Source organism: Camelus dromedarius, chromosome 3, assembly GCF_036321535.1.
Source record: "Camelus dromedarius isolate mCamDro1 chromosome 3, mCamDro1.pat, whole genome shotgun sequence".
Taxonomy (NCBI): domain Eukaryota; kingdom Metazoa; phylum Chordata; class Mammalia; order Artiodactyla; family Camelidae; genus Camelus; species Camelus dromedarius.
Window position 1 is genome coordinate 98,733,866 of NC_087438.1, and position 13,270 is coordinate 98,747,135.

At 41.5% G+C, this 13,270-nt stretch overlaps 1 long non-coding RNA gene across 2 annotated transcripts; it reads left to right on the plus strand.

Moving 5' to 3' along the window:
* Window positions 1-13,270, plus strand: LOC116152308 (uncharacterized). 2 transcript variants are annotated; one of them, XR_004135897.2, is made up of 4 exons: window positions 1-3,157; window positions 3,719-3,898; window positions 10,960-11,344; window positions 12,994-13,270. It is a non-coding gene; the product is annotated as an uncharacterized LOC116152308 (long non-coding RNA). The 2 variants fall into 2 exon arrangements; XR_004135896.2 differs by having other exon boundaries at window positions 10,960-13,270.

A 13,270-nucleotide genomic window follows, 5' to 3' on the forward strand; every position in this document is an offset into this window, starting at 1 on the left:
TGCCCCAATGACCTGCTTGGGAAATTTGTGCTTCCCATTTCAGAAACTCTGGGGTCTGCAGAGTTAGAAGACTTTATCCCTAAAAGAAAACATTTCCACCAGGGGACATAGCAAATTCCCTCTATATTATAAGCTAAAGCTGTAACCTCAGTCCTTTGGGTTCCATTTGACTAAGGTCCAACAGACAAGAGTGGAGCCACCAACTTGACAGGAGAAAGTGACCCTGATCATCAGGAGGAAGTAGGGCTGCTATGACACACTGGGCGCAAGGGAAAATATGTTTGGCACCCAGATGACCAACTTGAGTGCCTCCTGGTACACACTCGCCCATTACTTTGGTAATTGGATATATGCAACAGTCCCATTTTGAGAAGGGCATGATGACAAGGGCTCATATCTCTTGGGCATGAAAGTCCGGATTATACCACCAGATAATCCACTGACACCAGCAGACATGCTAGTGAAGGTGAGGAGAAACCTAGAATGGATAGTAGAGAAAGGAGACAATGATTATCAGTTCTAACCCTGAAACCATTTTCAGTGGTAGGGACTATAGGTCATCCCATTAAACTTTCTCCTCTAAGTATCCCCCAGGAAGAAAGGCCCAGCAGAACCATGAAGGAGCTGCTCTCTGAATATGTGTGAAGAGGATCTGAGCAGCACAGAGAGTAGATTGTAAGGACATAGACATGCACCTCTCAGATTCCACTTCCATGAAAGACTTGTTTCTGGGAGTGCTGCTGGGAATGCCAGGGGTGCTGTCAGTGGGCACCCTTCAGCTGTCACATCCTTACCAGGGCAGGCCACATCCGATGACTGATTAAGGTGGAAATGTAAAGACCCAGCCATTTCAGCCTAACACAGCATAGCTCTAAAGGGCCATTTTAGCTTCAGAATTCTCCATTTCTCTCTCTGCTGAATCCTGCTTCCATCACCTCCACCCCACAGATGTTAATCTCAAAGAACGCACTAGCAAACACCCTACACTCTATCCCAGAGTCTGCTTCCCAGAGATCTTAACAAAGTAACATAGCTCCTGGCTTGCTGTTGGACCACGGTAGAGGCTGAACCCCTGACTGTAGGACATAAAGTGAGCATGTCATCTCAGATGCCTGTAATTTACTGGATGTTACCTGATTGATCAAACCATAAAATTGCAGTATGTGTAGCAGCACTCCATCTTCAAGTGGAAGTAGTAATACAAGATCGTATGTGAGCAGGTCTGGAGAGCATAAATATGTTTCAGGAGTGGAAGGTTTACATTGGCAATACACCTAATGCTCCTGCATTACCACTGCTTTTTCACTTTACATCTGTGGCCTCATGGGGAGTTCCTGGTGATCAGATCACTAAAGAGGGAAAATCTGAGCCTAATTTAAAAATATTTCCACACAGAAATCTGGCACAAACTATAAGGAGGCTACTAGAGTGTTATATCCCACAGGACTGGCTCAGAAGGGCCAAAGGGAAGGGAACCCCTCATGAAGGAAAGGACTTTGTAGGGTGTTTTTGGGTTTTGGTTTTTAATTGAAGTATAGTTGACTTACAATATTATTTTACTTTCAGATGTACAACATAGTGATTCAATATTTTTTAGATTGTACTCCATATAATTTTATTATAAAATATTGGTTAAATTCCCTTTACTGTACATTATGTCTTTGTAGCTTATTTATCTTATACTTAGTAGTTTGTACTGCTTAATCCCCTTCACCTACCTTGCCCCTCCCACTTGGTAAGAAAGCATTTTGAGTGGTACATCTGACTGTTCACTTTTCCTGGAAACAAAGATGGCCAGAGGTATGGATTTGCATTTGTATTTGTTTTCTAGGGCTGCCATAACATAGTACCACAAACTGGGTGGCTTAAATAATAAAAATTTATTGTCTCAGTTCTGGAGGCCAGAGGTCTGAAATCAAGGTGTTAGCAGAGTTGGTTCCTTATGAAGACTGAGAGGAAGAATCTGTTCCAGGTCTCTTTCCTCGGCTTGTAGTTGGCCACCTTCTCCCTGTATCTCTTCACATGGTCTTCTCTCTATGCATATCTGTTCCTATGTTTACATTTCCCCTTTTTATAAGGACATCAACCCTACTGGTTTAGGACCCATCCCAACGACCTTGTTTTAACTTGATTACCTCTATTAAGACCGTATCTCCAAATTAAGTTACATTCTGAGGTACGAGGGATTAGGATGTCAATATATCTTTTTCAGTGAGGACACAATTCAAACAGCATTTATTCATGGAATAAAAAGGAATAAGATTAGAAGGATAGTAACAAGAAAATCTGGGTATCATCTCTTGCTCTGAGCCTCTTTTGAGGTGTTAATGTCATATTGAATTTCCCTCATTACATAATCCATTTATTCATTACTTTACCAATAACTAGTATTTTTTCTTCTCTCCATTTAATCCCAAACTTTTCCACCTTTGGGAGGAACATTAGGTTCAGCCACTAGGCTCATGCAGATTGCAGACAGCAATACTAGTCTAACAAGTGCTTCTTCCTCTGTCCCCTCTTGTTACCGTGGAGTAAGGTACATAGATGCAGAACTAGTGGGCTATCTCTACCACCAGGCAATATAACTGCATTCACTGTTAATCCCAATTTTACCAGATGGGGTGAAGGTATATCCTGCCCCATTAGGCCCTTGAGAATTCTGACATAAAGTTAAAAACAGAATTATAGTTCCTTGCTTAGGAATCCATTCATGCTTCCTGCCCTTTTAATTGCAGCGCTGGTCCTATGACCAATGCATCAAGTAGGAGGGGAAATAGAAAAAGCTGAGATTATGTGGAGAAGAAGGTATACCAGCACCTTCCCCAACCCTCCTGCTCCAGATCCACCAGGAAAACAAGAGAAATCTATTCAGTGGGGACACTCCTTTAGACCCCCTCATGTTGAGTGTGAGCACAGTGGTGAAGGCGTGTAAGCAAGCCCCTCATGCTTTTATCTCTCCCTGTTTTAGACAACCAGTGTTTTAATTGCCTGTTCTAATTCTGTATCAAACTATTACTCTGAGGAGGATATATCTCTGCCCATCGTTGGACACTATGGGCTGTAAACTGAGGTCACTGGTCTGAAGAAATGATGATCAGCCATTCAAATTGGTGGAATATCTTCTGTTCCAGTTCTTTCACAGTATTCTAACCACCAGGTAAGCAAAGCCCAGACCAGAATCAGTATCTATTCATGTCAGGACCCATTTACAAACCCCACAGGGCTACCAGTATCAGCCAGCTATATTCAAGGGCCTTCCCACCAGGAAGCTGGTCACACAGCTACCTGCAGTCTTTGTGTATTTTATTGGCAGTTCTTACTAGCATTTTGTTCCTCAGAGGGTGCAAGAGAAATATGTTTAAATTCAACCCATCTCTGCATAGCTGCAGACCCTCAAACTCATGGGCCCATGTGGCCACCTGAAGCAAGCACATGGGGATACCTGCTTGTTGATTACAATAACCTTCTAAACCTGGAAGGGAGCTCTTCTGATGGACATCAACATGTCCTACTTTAATCCACCCCTCAAGTTTCCATAGGGCATCCCTTTAATAGGCCAGGTGTCCACTGCCCTCCTGCCTAAACTATGGCCAGGCCATTGGTCACTGTGCATAAGTCAGGAAAAATCTCTTTCCACTGTTCAATTCTTCCAACACTGCTGGGTAACAGAATGCAATTCAGCCCTCCAAGCTGATTTGTTTTTACCTTCTATCATCAGAGCGGTCGCCTTCCGAACAAGATGTTGTCCATTCACCTTGGAACTATCACCTCCAAACCCAGCAACTCTTTGTCAGTCAGTCAAGGGCTCTTTATAGGGCACAGCCCATGTGACAACAGAATCCAGCAACTCCTCATGCAGTTCCAGAGTCAATACTAGGAGAAAAGAGGCTCCCTGCTGGTGAGTATCTCCTGTATTTCCCAGGCATCGTGATCCTGTATAAACCATTTCCATTTTATAATGGAACTCTTCTGGGCACTGCCATCCCCATTAGAGCTTTTCTCTGACATCACCCTAGACATTATGAGTATTTCAGGTTTCAGATCACTTTATGTCCTTCATTCACCAATTAACATCTGATAGCAAGGGAGTAAATACCCCTCAAATGGTAATTCTCTTGTCCAGAGTCCCAGTAGTCATCACGGGGAGGCACTCACAGGCTCTTGCCATAAGCCTCAGTATACACTGAACACAGGGCTCTCGCACAGAGAATTTGTCCCCACCAGCATTTCAGCTTCCCTTCCACACCGTGTGGTTCAGGCAGTCTTACTGATTCCCATTTAGTATCTCCAATTAATATTGCTTGAAGGGGTGGATGTACATGCCTTCTGTTTTATAATTCTAGGTAGGAGAAATGTTCTCTGTCAGATACAGTGTCCATTCTCAAAATACAATCTGGTAAAAGAGATGCAACCACTTCACATAAAGCCTGTTCAAACATACCAATTCGCCTATAAATTTTTACTGTAATTCCAGCAACTTATATGTCCCTAATGTAGACTCTAGTAGGACTGCATCCACAGGTTTTAATTTTACAATACTAGGTAAAGGAATTATTCCCTAGCCATACATAATATGCATTCCCATAAAATGTTCAGGTAAAGTTAACACAAGTCTTTACGTAGCACATAATTCCAACTTTTGTAACCCTATCAACAATTACGTTTTTAAATAATTTTAATCTAATTGTAACCTGAGTTGGGGCTTCACCAATGGGTAATTTGGTACCACAGTTGAGTCCTGGAAACTTCTCTTCTCCAGTCCCTGACCATTTTGCCCACTCCAGTGCAAAAGACTTTCGGTCCCTGGTGAGGAGTCGAGCCAAGGGACCCTGGCCCTTTTGTCAGTCTTGTAAATTTGCCTGCCACTGCCCCATATGATTGCTGGTCAGGTTTCTCACTGTAATTTCTACCTTCTGACTTTTTAAATTTCTTCAAACGGGTAAATAGAGTAGATTTGTTTGGGGCCCTTTAATGTTAGGAGACCAATGAGGAGGTCCCTTTGGCCCAACCAACCTTAGGTAGTGCTGTATTAAAACTTTTATTTTAACCCCATCAATGTCCATTTCATTCATCCCATTTTTTAATAACCATCTAAGGATTTTTTCCCTGCTGGGATGAGTCCTGTGACTCTTTTTCTTCTGTTTCCTCTTTGTTTGCTCCTATCAATACTCACTTCATTCATCTTATTCCTTAATAACAGTGTAAAAATTTCCACATTGTTGGAAAGAGTCCTGTGACTCCACCCTTGGCCTCTCCTATTCTCTTGTTAATTAACTTAATGTTTTTATTAGCATCTGTAAGACCCAGTGAGGAGAAGCAGAGACAACAAATCTGGTGAGGTTTCCCGAACTGTTTTTTGATTTTGCAACGATAGGATTATACGGGATGCCCATGTGAAAGGGACCTCTTTAACCACAGAATTTACCATGACCTGGGCAGCGGGCAAATACGCTGGTTATCATAAAGCCAGTCCCACTTGGCTTGCATATGAAGCATATCAACTGCTTCATCTGAAGTCTTCCACTTGGCATTCATGGGGGAAGATGAACAGTCCCCTCAGGGTAAACAAACCTTACTTTTATCCAGTCTGTCAGACTGACTGTTCCCTTAGGAATAACCTCCTGTGTATCTGAATCACATATTGTCAACTGTGATTGTTCCATAGTGAGCCATGGGCTCAAACATGCTCTGCTACTTTGCAGCACTCAAAACCAAAGACATAGCCCCCAAATGAGTTACTCTCACAATCCATTTCAGTAAAGGTTCTTCAGAAAGCTGATGATACTGATCTACAAAGCATAACAATTTCTTTACTCTATAACTCTGGTTCCAGGAGTTTCTTGGTTTTGTCCTTCCCCCATGTTGACTACTTTCTTGGTGACCAGAGGTCTTAGATGTACTTTCTGTTGTCCCTGCACAATTTTTACAATGGGGACAGCTTTGAGGCTAGTGGCCCAAGCTCAGACTCACTGAAATCTGAGTTTGGACCAGCATCCAGGTCTAACTCAGCATTCTCTTTTACTGTTTAGCTATTACAGATAACAAGAACCAAGGGACTGTATGTTTGGCATGCTTCTTGTTATTTTGCACTTCCTTATATACCCCAGGATTTGGGTTCATCTCTAAATTCTATTAGTAACTATTACCTTTAGTAACTGACTGCAGCACAGCTGCTGTTCCGTACCCTGGGTGACCATGTGGCCCAGGAATCCAAGGTTCTTCATCCCCTGACCTTTTCATCCTTTCTTTTCCCGAACCACATGCTTCCCTAAGCCAGGGCTAATTCTAGCAAATCCCACTTCACTGACACCAACTCTTTTGTGTTCTGAGCACCCAATTTCAGTGCAGGGAGAGGGGCTTTTCCTCCACACCTCCAACAAGCAATGTTCTGATACCAGGTGGTTATCCTCCAATTCAGCTCAATTCTGACACCATCTACCCAGAGATGGCATCAGATTCCATAGGTTGAGGGCTCAGTCCCACTAGACGGCTCCCCCCCCCAACAACTTCAGATGCCAATTGCAAGCCCGAATTGTTACCTGTGCTTCTGACCAACTGTCTACAGGTTGGAGGTTCCCAAGACCGCCCCCCTCAGATTCCAGATACCAGGGGCAAGCCCAGGTTACTACCAGTACTTCTGACCACCTGACTATAAATCAGAGGTTCTCATGACCACCTCCTTGGGTTCAGTTAATTTGCTAGAGCAGCACAGAACTCAGAGAAACATTTTACTTACTAAATTACTGGTTTATTATAGAAGGACATAACTCAGAAACAGCCAGATGGAAAAGATGCACAGAGCAAGATATGGGGAAAGGGGCACAGAGCTTCCATGCCCTCTCCTAGTGTCCCACTCTCCCCAAATCTCCATGTGTTCACCCACCCAGAAGCTCTCCGAGCCCTATCCTTTTGGGTTTTTATGGCAGCTTCATTACATAGGCATGGTTGATTAAATCATTGGTCGTTGGCGATTAAACTTAATCTCTAGCCCCTCTTCCCTCCCCAGAGGTCAGGCATGAGACTGAAAGTTCCAACCCTCTAATCATATGGTTGGTTCTTCTGGCAACCATCATCCCATCCTTAGGTGCTGGTCCCAAAGTCACCTCATTAACATAACAAGAGACACCTTTATTGCTCTCACCACTTAGGAAATTCCAAGGGAGCTCTGTGTCAGAAACCAAGGACAAAAACCAAACATATTTCCTATTATAAATCATAATATCACACTGGGTGAGAGATGTTTATAGAACTGTCTCAGAATAGGGCAGAGTGTGTAGATATACGTGCCTCATATGAATGCTCCCTAAATGCTCAACACCGCGGTTGTGAATTTTAAAACTGAAATTAGAAAGTTCAACTATGTGGCTTTTTACTTTAAAAACACTTCCATAATGCTTACTATGTGTCAAGCATAGTTCTTAGCACTTTACAAATATTAAATGTTTAATCCATAAGGTATTGAACAGCCCTTTCCCTACTATGGTAGCATTTGATGGGCCATGTACAAAGTGACCATGGCGGGGGGAAGGACGTTATACAATAGATAGGTTCAACAAAATGAACATCTCTTCATCAAGAGATGTGGTTACCACCAACATTGCTGTGTGCCAATCTGTCATCAGCAGAGACCAATGTCAAGTCCATACCCTAGGGAGATAGCCAGCCACTGGATGTCAGGTTAATTACCCTGGACTCATGGCCAAGGCAGTGATTTGACCTCATTGACACAGACGTTTATTCTGGACATGGATTTGCCTTCCTGCCCTCAGTGCCTGAGCCAGCACCACCTCTATAAAATTACTGAAAAGCAAAATGGTTAGATAAAACTTTTTAACTCATGATAGCATATTAGCTTTAATGCTTAGAGATTTATCTTTAAATAGATAAATATATTACATTTTAGCTTCTCATGTAAAAACACATGTAGCCATTCTTCCAAATACAAATTTCAAAATAAGTTGTTTTATGTCTTTTATCAACATAAGATTTATATTTTAAAATAAATCAAATAATTTTAAATGGCTTTAATTAATTGGCTGCTTGAAGTATATCTTTTCCAAATATATTGATGGGGTTCAGGATACACTACCCCAAAACACCTTAGCATACTGAATATTTTAACCTGAAGGAATTTGAGAAATGGCATGTGCATGAAGGACTTTCCGGCCCTCCCCTGAAGCAGGTCATAAAACCCTCAATTTGGCCAAGGTGGGGGTCCCTCTATACCTTGAGGAAAAGTGCATCCTTATCTCTGAAGACAAAGGGACATAGAGAGGAATCTGAACAAAGAGGCCTTGCTAAATTCCTCCAGTTTATTATACTCAGCTCAAACCTTCCATCTTAATGTGTTTTCCCATGACTTTCCCTTCTTCATCAAACCTAATATAAAAACACTCAGGTTTAACTATTTCTTCCAGTGTGCATTTCCTTATGAAGGTCCCATGTCACATAAAACTTAAATAAGTTTTTATGCTTTATTCTTGTTAATGTGTCTTTGTTACATGGGTCGCAGATAAGAACTTAGAAGTATAGAGGAAAAGGTGTTTTTCCTTTCCTATAATACATTGAGACCAAATTAAATATCCTTTTATAACTTTCTCTAGTTGATAATCCATTTACATAAATATAGAACTCAAATGTCATAAGTCTTAGAAGAATCAAATTCTTGTCTTTAAGTACAGATTTACACATATTAAAATACGTTATAATTTAAAAGTGATAAATACAGAATAAACATGGATAAAAAACTTAAAGTTGTAATTAACTCTGAATTTTAAGTTCTATAATACCTCCTGCCATCTTCTGATCAGAATCCTGGTTGTTTTCTAGATGAGTATGCATATGTAAAGGAGTTCTTTGGGGACAGATATGCCACTTTTATTTCTTAAGAACTTTGACACGTAGTACTTTCTGTTTACCTTAAGAGTCCTTAAGACTCTTCAATCAGTATTTCCACAAGCATATTCTTATATCTTCAGGATATGTTCATTGAGACTGGAAAATCTATCTCCTGTGATCCTCAAGGATATACCTAAGATGCAAAATCTTATCTCAAGTTATTTACAATGAATCCATTTTCATTAAGAATCTATAGCTTTTACACGCACGTTAGATATGCCAAAGTTCAAAGCATTTCTTAGCCTCCATACTTTAAACATGAAGTATTTCTACTTTTCAGCCTAGGTTCAACCTGAGTGAATTTGGGTTTACCCAGGGGACTCTTATACACTCAGAGGAAGAACACGGTCAAACTAAGTTCACCCTTGGGTCAGAGATTCCATTTTACTGAGATTTTATACCTTTTGCCTGGGTAACTGCACTTGGGAAAGTGGATTACCCAGACATCTCAAGGCAGGTGACATACAGTTCTTGAGAAGCCTCTGATAAGAGGTGACCTAAAATACCATAATGGTCCTCCAGTTATAACAGAGGGTTATATAGATCAAGAGATGAATGGAATTTAGGCCCATATCCATTTCAAAATGGGTTCAAAGAATCCACAGACCTGCCATGTGATTATTTCCCAGGTCCCTGAGTGTTTAATTGGAATAGATACACTCATCAGCTGGAAGAACCCTGTGCAAAAAAGAGTTACTGTGGCAGACCTAATACTCTAACCCTAGAAAACCGTGCTTGCAAGATTGGCCCTTGGCTGTTATCTGGAAACTTGAATTTGAGGAACATTTCCACTGTCCTTCACTACTCACTGGCTTTCTTGGAATTCTGAACTCACAGATCCTAATTGCCTGGGCCTGACCCTAAGCTAAAATCTGATACTACCTTCTAAGAGCCATTTCAGTTTTAGTATGAGCCGTGCTAAACGGAAAGCAGGCCCAGGGTCAATAAAGGGATCACGGACTCTGTGACTGTTGCAGATTGAGGTTACCCCTTTGTGGGGCCTTAAACAGTGACAATATCATGGATGCTGCCTGGACCATTTGAGCCACTTACAGATGCCCACAGGAAAGGGCTAATTTTCTGATGAAGCTGTCTGAAATCGAGTTGCTAATTATCGCTATGTTTCTGATGTAGAGGGAGATACAGAGACTGCACTTCTAACTTGTGAGTACTGTGGAAAGCTGCAAGCTAAGGAAAGGCACATCACAACAACTGTGACCCCTCCACCCAGTACGGACAGATCAGACTCTGGACCCCTAATGGGGGGGATGTTTTAGTGCTGCTGACTTAGGTTCAGATTTCTAGATTGGCTGCAGTTTCCCTCAGTGAACTGATAGTGTGACTTATTTCCCTTACCTTTTTCCTGGTACACATATCTTATTAAGGCAATTTGACTTTTAAATATAATTGTTTCCAGAAAGAGATTGATCTGTGTTAATCCATTTTGAAATCCTTTGAAAATTTAGTCTATCATCATGACCAATTCCTTAACACGATATGACTTTCTAAATTAAGTTATATAAGCGGGGAGGATATAGCTCAGTGGTAAATTGCGTGTTTAGCATACACAAGGTCCTGGGGTTCAATCCCCAGTACTTCCATTAAATAAATAAACCTAATTACCACCCCCCAAAAAAAACAAACAAAAAAAGAAAGAAAAGAAAATCAGCTATACTTCAATACAAATTTTTTAATAAATTAAGTTACATAAAAATGTTTTCTGTGAAAATGCCTCTGACCCTTTTGCATACAACCCTTCCAGACAAAAGATCTGAGTAAGTCTAGGGGATGACTAAAAAAAATCAAGTTATAATTGCTGAGTGGGACACATTGGGTTTTTTGTTTGTTTGTTTTGGGGGGAGGGAACTAATTTGATTGATTGATTGATTTTTTAAGGGAGGTACTGGGGATTGAACCCAGGACCTCATGCATGCTAAGCATGAGCTCTACCACTTTGCGCTATACCCTCCCCACACTGGTTTTTTAACAATGAAGAAAATACATCTAGTACCTGGGGAGGCACAGATTCAGAGGACATTAATGATCTTTTTTTTTTTTCAGAACTGTTCCTGGAAGCTTCCCTCTCTTCTTGAAGGTAAACTCCACAGGCTGCCTTCCTAAACTGCTGTGAGCATTCTGAATTCAAACGGACTGCTGAGCCCACAACCACACCAGGCGGCGCTGACTACGAGGCAGCAGAGAATGGCTCCAGCTCCCGCACTTCCCATGCAGAATGCTTCCAGATGTTGTCCGTACACAGGAGGTGGAGAAACTGATATTATAGACAAGCAAGACAGCTTGGAACTGACTGTCTTGGGAGGTCCCTTTCAGACTGGATTGTTTGGACTGAACTATCATGATACTGCCTCAGCCCTACAAGGCATTTGAGTCAGCTTCAACGTACCGACCAGAGTTGTGCTGTGTCTGAGTTGATGCCTTGGGCCAGGTAAAAAGATTACAACAAAAACTGAAGCAGGAAGATACCTGGCTTTCTAAGATAGGCCTTTATGGTTAGTGAGATTTGTTTAACTGGCCAAATCTAGGACCTGCAACTGCTGTACTTAGAAAGACCTTCTGGCAAGGCTGGCCCTTTGTTTGCATCTAGGATTTGGATTTTAGGAGTGTCCCCAGCATTTCATAACTGATGTAGGTGGTTTATTGTGCCCTAACTGTATATACAGACGATGTAGTTTATGCTAGGCAGGGGATGCCCATGTGACCAGCACCCAATAAAACCCCCCGATTTCTAGACTCAGGTAAGCTTCCCTGGTAGACAACACTTCATATACATTGTTAAAATTTGATGCTGGAAGAATTAGCACATTCTATGTGAATCCAAGGGGAGAGGATTCTTAGAAATTTGTATCTACTCTCCTCCAGACTTTCTCCTGTGCACATTTAATCCCTTTGCTGATTTTTCTTTGTATCCTTCTACTGTATTCCTTTACATACTCATATACATGAGTATGATTACATGCTGAGTCTCAGGAGTCTTTCTAGCAAATCACCAAACCTGGGGATGGTCTTAGGGACCTCCAAGGCCAAACCCTTTCATTTGTTCCCTGACTGGTAGAGTAAGAAACATTACAGCGGAAAACCTGAAATTTCCCTTTCCCTAGCCAAGATAGTAGATCATAAGTAACATTGCATCCTAATAAGAATTTCAGAGATTAGCACTACATCCTAAAACTTAAAGCATGCAGAGGTAATAGTCTGCATCATATCCTCATTTACTTCACCTGTTCACCCCGACTATGATGGCTCATAGTGATGACAGTGGACTGCAATTTACTGAACCAATTAGTTGCTCCGATTACAGCTGCCATACCAGTGGTTATCTTTACTGAAGTAGATCAATATGACCTTTAGCACTTGGTGGGTGGCTGTTTTCCTGATGAACGCATTCATCTTAAATCCATCAGTGAATGAAATCAAAAGCATTTCATCTTCTCATTACAGGATAGCAAAACACATTCACTGTCTTGCCCCAGAGCTATGTGAACTCTTTTACTTTCTTTTGTAACATACTCCACAAAGACCTCAACATTGAACCTTCTGCAGAACATAATGTTAGACTACTGTGTTGATGACATTGTGCTAATTGGGCCTAATGAGCAGTAAACGAAAAGGACCCTGGATGACTTAGCAGGCCCATGTATGTCAAAGAGCAAAAGATTAGCCCCATGAAAATTAAGGGGCCTGCCCCATCAGAGATGATGCTAGGGGCCTGGGCATGCCAGGAAATTCCCCTGAGGTAAAATACAAGTTATCGCTTGCATCCCCTGCCACTAAGGAAGAGGCACTGTTTTGGGGGACCTCTTTAGATTTTAGAGGCAACATATATCATATGTGGAACTCAAAATGCTGCAAGGTTTAAGCAGGGCCTGGAGTAAGAAAAAAGATATGTAGGAGATCAAGGCTATAATACTAGCCAATCTAATGTGACCTAGTCAATCTGAAGTTGCTAGAAGTGCCCATGGTGGTTAAGGATGCTGTGTGGAGTTTCCAGGAAGCCACAGTAGGAGAATTATAATGCAAACCTTATAGTGGAGATCCATGCCTTCTATAGCAATTAACTTCTCTGTGTTTATATAGATGCTGTCATGCTCCTGAGCCCTAGTAGAGACTGAGTGGCTGACTATGGGACACTAAATGATCATCATGCCATCAGAGGTGCTCATCGTGGGCTGGTATCATCAGAGCCTTAACCTTAAACATAAGGTTAGGTAGGTATAGGAGCTGAGCAGTAGCAAATGAATTTGCTGGTTGGCTTAGCACCTGGAAGCCTGTGGCTTAGCACAATCATTATATTAGAGACAAGAAAACTGATTTACTGAACAAATATAAAGGATCAAATTCAGCAAGTACAAAA